Genomic DNA, 10229 nt, shown 5'->3' on the forward strand with positions numbered 1-10229 from the left:
TACGTGAGTCGGAATGGCAGGAGGGTGTTTCAAGGTGCTACATAACATTACATGACAATTACATTAGGGAATTATATAACAGAAGCTGATGAGAGAAGATGATTACCAACCCAGATGTTCAGGGAAGGATTTTTGGAGGAGCTACTATTTGAGAGATTCTTTCAACAACAACAACAATAACAAGTAGGCAAAGAAGGGAGGGAGGATATTTCAAGCATAAGAAACATCAGGAGCAAATGCATTGAGTAAGGAAAGGACAGAACTAGGGGTGTGCTAGAGTCAGCTTGAACTGACTCTCAAGTACTGATGGTTAAAATTTCAGCATGAATATTTACACCTCAGAAATCAGCAAATACTACAAATCGTGGCTTGATTTGTGTTTGTCCTTTGTTCTTGAGGAGGACCATGACATCAGGGAGATGATGACATGATTTGTAATTGACTTTGATTTGAGTGCGGGAGGGCTGTGCAAAGTCATCAGTCTCACTTTTTCCTCCAGAGCCATCTGGGTGGAGTGACCAGATATTCATCAGGACAACTAGAGATGCCCGAGGATGTAATGGGAGCCCCTGGCCCTTTTTAGCTAAGATCTTTTCAGGTTCTCACTTTGAGTGAGGCAACAACCATTCAGTGAATGGCCTCTTTAAGAAGTGATTCAAGGGATGGCCTCTTTAACAAAAAAAAAAAAAAAAAACTGGGAGGGAAAGATCCTCTGGATTGCTGGTCAAAAGAGGTTGTGTTAGTCCTTCCTTCTTGAAGAGGACCATGACATCAGAGAAATGATGACATGACTTACAATTGACTTTGATTTGAATGAGGGAGGTGCAAAGTCACCAGCCTCACTTTCTCCTCCCTAGCTTGATTTATTGTTTTGTTGAATGTCTAGATTAAGAAAGTGATGGAGAAAATGTTAATGGCGGATCAAACTTTACACCATGTCTTGTGTTTTTGGAGAGCCAGTTGTTAAATATTTACCAGCACATTACTGGATAGGATACCTATGAGGAATAGTCCAGTTGGTTTGGAGTGAAGAATGTTTGAAATAAGGCCAGAAAGGTAAAGTAATGCCTCATGGTAGAAAGCCTTGAATGCTAGGCAGAGAAGTTTGAACTTTATTTAGAAGTTAATAGGGAAGCAATAAAGATTTTTAATCAGAGGATTGACATGGAGAAGAGAAATTATTTTGACAATGGTATGAAGGATGGATTGGGGTGGGGGCAGAGGGGTGGAGTGTGGATGAAAATACCTATAAGGAGATTATTGCCATAGTAAATTCAGTTCAATTCAGTACACATTTATTGAATACCTATAGGTCAGGCACTGGACTGGACCCTGGGGCTACAAATATAGAAACCAAACTGTCCCTGCTCTTTGTTAGTTAAGAAGATCTGAACTAGGACAATAACAGTGAGATTAAAAAGAAAGAATTCAATATTAGAGACATTATTGGATGGAATTAACATGATCTGGTAACTGACTGAATAGGAAAAGTGACAAAGAGGGAACAATCATAATCACAGAATCTAGAATCCCAATTCAGTGATTTGTGTTCTAACCCAGTTCAATGGGAGTTGGGATTAAGGTCGGGACACAATCATTTTTGTTGTTGTTCAGTCATTTTCAGTTGTGTTTGACTGTTTGTGACCCCATTTCGGATTTTCTTAGCAAAGATACTAAAGTGGTTTGACATTTTCTTCTTCAGCTCATTTTACAGATGAGGAAACTGACTTGCCCAGGGCCACACAGCTAATAAGTGTCTGAGGCCAGATTTAAACTCAGGAAGATGAGTTGTCCTGCCTCAAGGTCTGGCACTCCATCCACCATGCCACCTAACTGCCCTAAAAGCATATCCTAAAGCATAGGTCTGAAAACATCACTCTCTTGCTCAATAAACTCCATTGGCTCTCTGTTACCACTAAGATCAAATACAAACCCCTCTGTTTGTTCATTAAAACCCGACAGCCTAGTTCCAACATAACTTCCCAGCTTTATTAAACATTGCTCCCCTTCAGGCACTCTACAAATCAGTCTTTGTCCTGTTCTTCACATATCACATTCCATTTCTCATCTCCATGCTTTTTCACAGTCTGTCTCCTATCCATTCCCTCTTCACTTCCACCTCTTAACTTACTAGTTTCCCTCAAAGCTCGGCACCATCTCTTACATGAAGCACTTCCTGTCTCTCACCAAACTCCACTGTTAGTGCCTTCTCTTAGAGACAGAGAGAGAGACAGAGACAGACAGAGAGAGACACAGAGAGACACAGAGAGAGAGATTATATTCATTTTGCATATATACTTTGTATCAGTGAAATCACAGGTCCAGGTCTTATGCTGGTCTATATTTTGAATATAATGATATAGGTACATGTTGTCTCCACTGATAGAATGTGAGTTCCTTGAGGGTAGGGAGTGCTACATTTCTGGTTTTGTTTCATTTTATTTACCTCTATTGCCTAGCATAGTACTTGACACATAATAAAATGTGTATTGATTGAGTGATTGATCACCAATCAATAAATACGAAATGTATGCAAAGTAAGTACAAAATCATCTCCTTAAGGGGGGAAGAAGGTGATGGACACTCAGGTGTGGGAGGGGGACAGTCACTGGGATGGGCCTTAAGCAGGAGGTGTTATTTGAGAGGAAATCAAAGGGAGCTGGAGATTCTACAAAGTAGGGGGGTGGACACCAGGCATTCGGTCATGGAGTACTGTGCTGATACCCAGGGATAGGAGATGGAAGGTCATGTCCATGGAACAGGAAGTAGCCCAATGTAGCTTGAATGTAGAATGTGGAATATGGATGATGTGTGAGACACTGAAGGGAACAACAGTCTGCCACCTGAATCTTCCATAGGGGGGACAGAAAGCAGGGCCATACATAGTAACCCTGAAGGAGATGTGAAGGGAAAGCACCTAGGAACCTCCTCTGAGGTCCTAGATGCCTCTCAGAGGTGACCAGTACCCATGATTCCTTTACTCTTTCTATCATATACCACATAGCATTTTTTTATGACAGCATGGTTCCAGGGAAAGAACTCTGACCTTAGCATCAGAGCCTTTGGATTTGATTTGAAACTTGACTCTGCCACTTACTCATGGAGACATATGCCCATTGACACAATGATGCATTGGCACAGATATATGTACTCATACACACAGATAGGCAGTGTGGTCCAGTGGAAAGAGCACAAGCATAGGAGTCAGAGGTCCTAGGTTCAAATCCTGTCTCTTTTGCTTACAACCTGCGTGACCCTAGACAAGTCATCTCATCTATCTAGGCTTTGATTTCCTCATAAAATGAAGGGTGGGGGCAGCTAGGTGGCGCAGTGAATAGAGCTCTGGGCTTGGCGTCAGGAGGACCTGAATTTAGGTGCGGACTCAGACACCTGACACTTACTAGCTGTGTGACCCTGGGCAAGTCACTTAACCCCAATTGCCTCACCAAAAGGGAAAGAAAAAATTAAGGGTGTCCTCTAAGGTCCCTTCAAGCTCTAAATCTATGACCTTATGACTCTTTCAAAGGCCAGGCCAGTCTGACAAGGGCACATTCTCACTGAAGGACTTAAATCCTCATTCCTTCTCCAAACCAGGTATGGGATTATGGGTCTTTGCTATTTACCTCCCATGCCTGTCCCCAGCAGTACTCTATGTCTGCCCATGGTTCACACTTCTACCCCTCTGTTCTGAGCTCGAGGCTCATTGTAGAGTTAGAAAGACTGGGGCTAGGGAGGGTCCAGGGGGAGGAATAGATTGGTAAATGAAGGCAATCTAAAAATAAATCGATTAAAAAAAAAAACCAGAAAGACTGGAGCAAAAGAGTACTGAACACTTGCCAGGGCTCCCTGGTAGAAGACTCCTCTGCCCCCAGAGAAACGTTCCATCTAAGGCCTGCCTTCCCTTTCTTATGGTCTCAGAAAACTTGCCAGGGCTGGAAACTGGGAAGGTCCCTCCTTCAGGCTCCTTTGTCCCTTGAGAGGAAGGTCCTTTAGAGTAAATGGGAGGGTGAAGTCCGTGAAGCCCATTCAGACAAAAGACATACTCTCCTCCTTCCCCTTCCCCTTTCCCTCCACAGTATCTCCGTCTCAGAGACTCACTAAGAGCCACTGACTTTTCTGCATACCCCAGTACACACAGAGAAGCACAGATGCACGAATACACAGACATAACATAGAAGAATGACCATGCAGGCAAATACAGGTAGACACACTCTATTTACATGTCTGTTCTCAGACAGACTTATATACATCTACTCGTACATTCAGAATACATTTACACAAAGAGATATGCTTCTAGACATAAAAAAGACACTAACAAGGGACCTGCACTCAAACAAACATCTGTAGATAACTCACAATCACTGACATACCTAAATACATGCGGATACACATGGACATGACTCATTGGTACAACTCAGAGGCACACACTCATATACCAACACATAGAGGCATATGTAAATCATATATAAAAGCCAACATAGACACATCTACACACATGTACTCATCTAGATATGCACGCAGGTAGACACCACCCAGTCAAACACACACACTAACACAAAGATAGAAGCACGCAATCTTGAACACAAAGATATACATGCACACCGAGGCATGCACGAACCAGCGTTCCCTCACTCACACACACAGATTCAGGCTGGACACCGAGGAGCTCTGAGCCCCAGCTGGCTCCCACAGCACCACCATGTGGGCAATGCCAGGCACACGGGCTCCTGGGCCCATGCAGAATTTAAGAATCAGGATGGCTAGAGTGAGAAGGAATAGGTCTGGAAGGTGATAAGCTCCAGGCTTTGGCTTAGGGCTGTAGGGTTTGCACCAAATCAAACAGAAACCCCATAAGCAGCACTGGGGAATTGGTATACAGCTCTGAACACTAACCCTCAGCCCACATGGGCTTCAGAGACCTGGGCTGGACAAAGATAGCCCTCAGCATCATAAAGGCTTTGTCAGGACTTGAAGTGGGGGTCTATGATTCTCTATCTTAGAAGATCACCCCAAATCCTTACAGGTTCCCTGACCTACAACCTCATTCTCAAGTCTTTCATTATAACCAGCTCCCACAGTTCTCACCTCAAATCCTCACTCTCCCTGACTTCCTGTCACAAATATTCACGTTTGATGACCTATCTATTTACCTCAAACCCTTATGTAGTACCTGACCTCCAACCTCACCCCAGAACCTATCCCACTCCCCAATCCCCCAGCTTTCACATGTTCCCTAATCTGTGACCTCACCCTAATACTCTAAATGTTCCCTAACCCCCAACCTCAGCCCAAGTTCTCTCTCATTCTGCCTGACTTTCCAATTCTCCCCAAACTTCAAAACCCTCTAACCCCCTATCCATGACCCTGAGCCCTCACATACTCTCCCACACCAAACCTGCACTCTCAACTTCCTTTCTTTACCCCAAGTCTTCAAATATTCTCTTTCCTTTGAACCCAACACCTCATATACACCCTTTCTCAACCTCACTCTCAGCCCTCATATTTCCTTAATCCCCCAATTTCTCTTTAAAATCTTTGTACACCCCCTAACCCCAGACCTCATCACAAACTCTCCCATATTTTCTGATCCTCTGACTTCCCCCAAACCTCCCCAAACTTTCTAACCCCCCAACTCCTTCTCTAAACCTCCCCACAGTCTTTAACCTCTAGTCTCACCCACCATATAGCCCCTTCCCTCTCATGTTTCCTAACCTCTGCGTGCCCACCTGAAGCTATCATGCACCCTAAACCCCACCTTACTTTCCAATCCTTCCATCCTTCCTGAATTAACATTATCCCAAACTCTCAGGCCCTAACACACTCCCTCAACTCTGTCACCTCCTAAATTCATAGGGTCCCTAACCTTAACCCTAAAGCCTTCAAAAACTCCCTGAATGTCCCTCCTCAGCCTCACAACTCCCCAAGCTTCTGGGCTCTCACCTTCAAACCCTTATACACTTTCTAGGTTTTCCTATCCTTTAACCCCAAGCTCTTCAGCCCCACCGCAAGCACTCACATACCCTTTAACCCCTCCAAACCCTCATATCCTAAACCCTCATTCACTCCAACTTTAACCTTCACAACCTAAATCTACGCTATCCACACTCTCTCCTCTAAGTACCTCTCCCCCTCCATCCCTCCACCCTGACCTCAGGCTGGCACAACAGTCTGATTGCCTCTTCCCAGTCACAACCGAGGGAAGGATTTCTTCTGCTCATGAAAATATCACTACCCCTGCACATCTTCTATTCTGCCTTCCAGGCCCCCTGTCAGTAAGAAAGACCTCTCTTAGGTTTAATTCAAATCCTTCATAAAGCAAATGCAGCCCCTGGGCTCCCATTCCAATGCCCTATGGAAATATGGAGGGCCTGGGTTTCCTTGATTCTGGTTATAATATCCTAAAATGTAGAGTCAGAAAGGAACCCTAGCATGGTACAAACTAGAAGTCATTCTGTGAGATGTCCAAGCTGCTAGCGCCTGCCTGCAAAAAATTACCTTGTATGTATTTTGTATACACCAGTTTATATAGCATGCAGCAAGGAGGTACAGTGGGAGACCACTGGGCTTGGAATAAAGAAGACCTGAGGTGACACACTACTAGCTGAGTGACCCTGGATGAGTAACCTAACCCCTGTCTGCCTCAGTTTCCTCAACTGCAAAATGGGGATAATAATAACATCTACCTCATAGGGTTGTTGTGAGGATCATATGACATAATATTTGAAAGCACTTAGCATAGCGCCTGGCACACATTCAGTTGTTTTTCAGTTGTGCCTGACTCTTCCATTTGAGGTTTTCTTGACAAAGATACTGGAGTGGTTTGCCATTTCCTTCTCCAGCTCATTTTATAGATGAGGAAGTGAGGCAAATAGGGTTAAGTGACTCGCCCAGGGTCACACAGCTAGTGTCTGAGGCTAGATTTGAACTCGGGAAGATGAGTCTTCCTTGACTCCAGACCCGGCACTCTATCCACTGCCTACCTAGCTGCTCCACATAGAAGGCCCTTAATCAATGCTCATTTTCTTCTCTTCCCTTAGAAAGGGAATAGAAAGTAAACTTCTTCAAGGAAGGAACTATTACATTTTTGTCTTTGTATCTCCATTACCTAGCAGAGTGCCTGGCTCATAGTAGGTGCTTAATAAATGCTTATTAATTGATTGTGTGTATATATTTATAATTAGGATTATAAATTTAGAGCTAGAAAGCACCTCAGGAGTCATCTACTACAACCTAATCATTTTAGGGGCATACAGACTGAAACCAGAGGAGGGGATGTGACTTACCCAGACTCACACAGATAGTAGGTGGAACTGACGTTAGAACTCAGGTCCTCTAACTCCAAACCTAAAACTCTTTTGATGACACCTTTTGAAAGCCCAGAGCTTCTGCCATGTGAATTTTTGACTACTTGTTTTCTATGTGTATATATGTTTCTGTCCCTATATGTCTGTGTGTGAATCTGTTTTGGGTGCATATTTATGAATTTTCCTCTCTGCAAGAGTACTTATGTATGTGTGTTTTCTTGAGTGTTTATGTATATAGGAGTTTATTTGGGCTTGTGTCATTTTCTGTGTGCATGTACACACAGGACAGCATTCTTGTCTGTCCTTATCTCTGTAAAGGAAGGGGGAAAATTTGCCCTTGAAACACATACAGTAACAAACTCCCTGGCAAAAACATTGGGCTTTCAAGGAGGTGTCATGAAAAGAGAACCTATTGGATAATAAACCCAGTTTCTCCAGGATAGAAGAGGAAACTATCCAAAATGTAGATGTGCTAATTGTTTTCTACTAATATTAGCCTGGGAAGAAATAATCATGAGGAGATGAGGCCTGTAGAAATGACTCCCCAGGGACTTTCAGGCAAGAGTTCTGCCTAAACAGGTGGCAGTGATTAGAGGCAAAAGAATCAGCCTGTGAAAATCATGGGGATGAACCTCTGGCCAATATGGATATCTGACTGGAAAGCAGAGAGCCCAGTTCTAATATACCTATTTCAGAAAACCCTGAAGCTCATACCAGATTGAATAATGATCAAAAATTCCAATGAAAAATAGCAGTAACTCTTTCACAAGATGTCAGTCAGTCCCAAAGGCAATAGGAAAGGGGCAGCTTCCCCACAGCCAGCACCAGCCCAAAATAGCCTCCTAGCCTGACAAGAAACACATGTGCCCTTCAAGATTCTATATCCAGAGGCAGTAAAAGTGGAGTTTCCCCCAAGAAAGCCCCAAGTGTGTCCAAAAGCCCCAAGGTGGTCAGAAAGCCATAGAGTGGGGAATTTAGAAGTAACAACAGTGCTCAGATCAAAACACCAGCCCAGGGGCTCTGAGGTCCCTAATACCTTGTCCTGAGATGCCAGCAAGGACCCTTAAGATCAAGTGCTCTGAACTTCAAAGATCCAGGAGGACTAATATTGGCAAGGCAGGAACTCAAGTGACTCATGGCAAGACCATGCAGGGCTGACCTCTGGACTCAAAAGTTTAGCATCAGGTATAGTCTGGCCCTGGCACAAAGCCCCAGCTTAGCGATGAAAGGTGAAAAGATGAGTAAATCAAAGAAAACACCAGTCAGTATAAAAAATTATTACAAATCTAAAGAGCCTCTCCAAAGGAGAGAGTAACTCTATAGCAATAGCAAGCAGACTCAGAGGAAAAAAATAGATTTTCCACAAGGTCTACATGAATACCCAAGAGAAACGAAGCAAGAGGTTTGTTTTTTTTTTTAATGAAGTAAATCCTACGCAAGTAATAGACTCTCTGAAAACTAGGATAGATCAAACAAAAATCAATGACTGCTCGAGACACCAAGAAATATCAGAATAAAATCAAAAGATTGAAGAAAAAGTAGAAGAAAATGTAAGATAACTGATATAAAAAAGCAACTCACCTGGAAACTAAGTTATGGAGAGATAATTTAAGAATTAGACTCTCTGAAAAAAATGATTAAAAAATTCTGGACACTATTATTAAAAAAAATCATAAATGAAAACTACCCAGATCTATTAGTACTAGAAAGCAAAGTAAAGATAGAAATAATCAACCAATAATGTCCCAAAAGACATCACAAAAAGAAAAGTCCCAGAAATTATAATAGTCAAAATCAAGAAGTTTCATGTTAAAGAATAAATACTTCCAGAAAGAAACCATTCAAGTGTTACAGGATTGTAGTCAGACTCACACAAATCCTGAAAGCTTCTATCCAAAATTAGAGACTTTGGAATACAGTATTCCAAAAGGTAAAAGATACAGGCTCAACTCATACATGGACTATTGCAATAGCCTTCTGTTTGATCTCAATTCTTTTCACTCTCCAATCCCTCCTCCACTTAGCTGTCAAGTTGGTCTTCCTAAAGCACATGTCACAAACACTCCCCATCTCCTGGCTTCCTCTTCTTCTTTCAGGTCCCAGCTAAAATCCCACCTTCCTCAGGAAGCCTTCCTTGACCCCCACCCTTTAATATTAGTGTTTTCTGTCTAAGATTATATCCAGTTTATCCCATTATATCTTGTTTGTACAGAGTTGTTTACTGATTGTCTCTCCCACTAGATTGTAAGCCCTTCCCAGCAAGGGACAGGTTAGTTTGTTTTTACTTTTCTTTGTATTCTCAGTGCTTAGCACACTACCTAGAATATAGTAGGTGCTTAAAAGATGTTTATTGACATTGACTTGGTTTACAACCAAGAATAAGACCCTACAAAGCTGAGTATAATTCTGCATGGGAAAAATGGAAATTTATTTTTTAAATGTTTTTCAAATATTTTTAATAAAAAGAAATGTTTCTAAGGAAAATGTTGAGTAAGAAGTCAGAAATATAAACACAAGAGTCCATAGAAACCTACTAAGGTAAATTTATTTGAGCAACTAGAAGGAACTGTATGATGGTGCCGTGCTAATGTTCTTTTAATAAAGGGAGAAGAAACAAGTGTGTCCTTTCAGAACTTTAATGTAATCCAAGGGTACTGAGGAGGTTGAATAAGAAAGAGAGGTCCTGGAGGTTGATTGGTTCTGTTTTTAGAGTTTGAGGAGGATAAAAGGAATACAACAGTATAAAAGGGAGGAAGAGGTAGGTGGAACATGGTATTTCTCATAATTTGGGTACAAAGGAAGTAAAATAAACCCAAAAAATGAGGAAGAAGTGGGTGGAATGGGGATCAGTTGAACCTCACTCCTATCTGAACTGGACAAAGTAAAGTTAAAAAACAACCATTCACAAAAAGTTTGGTATAGAAA

Source organism: Vombatus ursinus, unplaced genomic scaffold, assembly GCF_900497805.2.
Source record: "Vombatus ursinus unplaced genomic scaffold, bare-nosed wombat genome assembly UNPS02014786.1, whole genome shotgun sequence".
Classification (NCBI taxonomy): Eukaryota; Metazoa; Chordata; class Mammalia; order Diprotodontia; family Vombatidae; genus Vombatus; species Vombatus ursinus.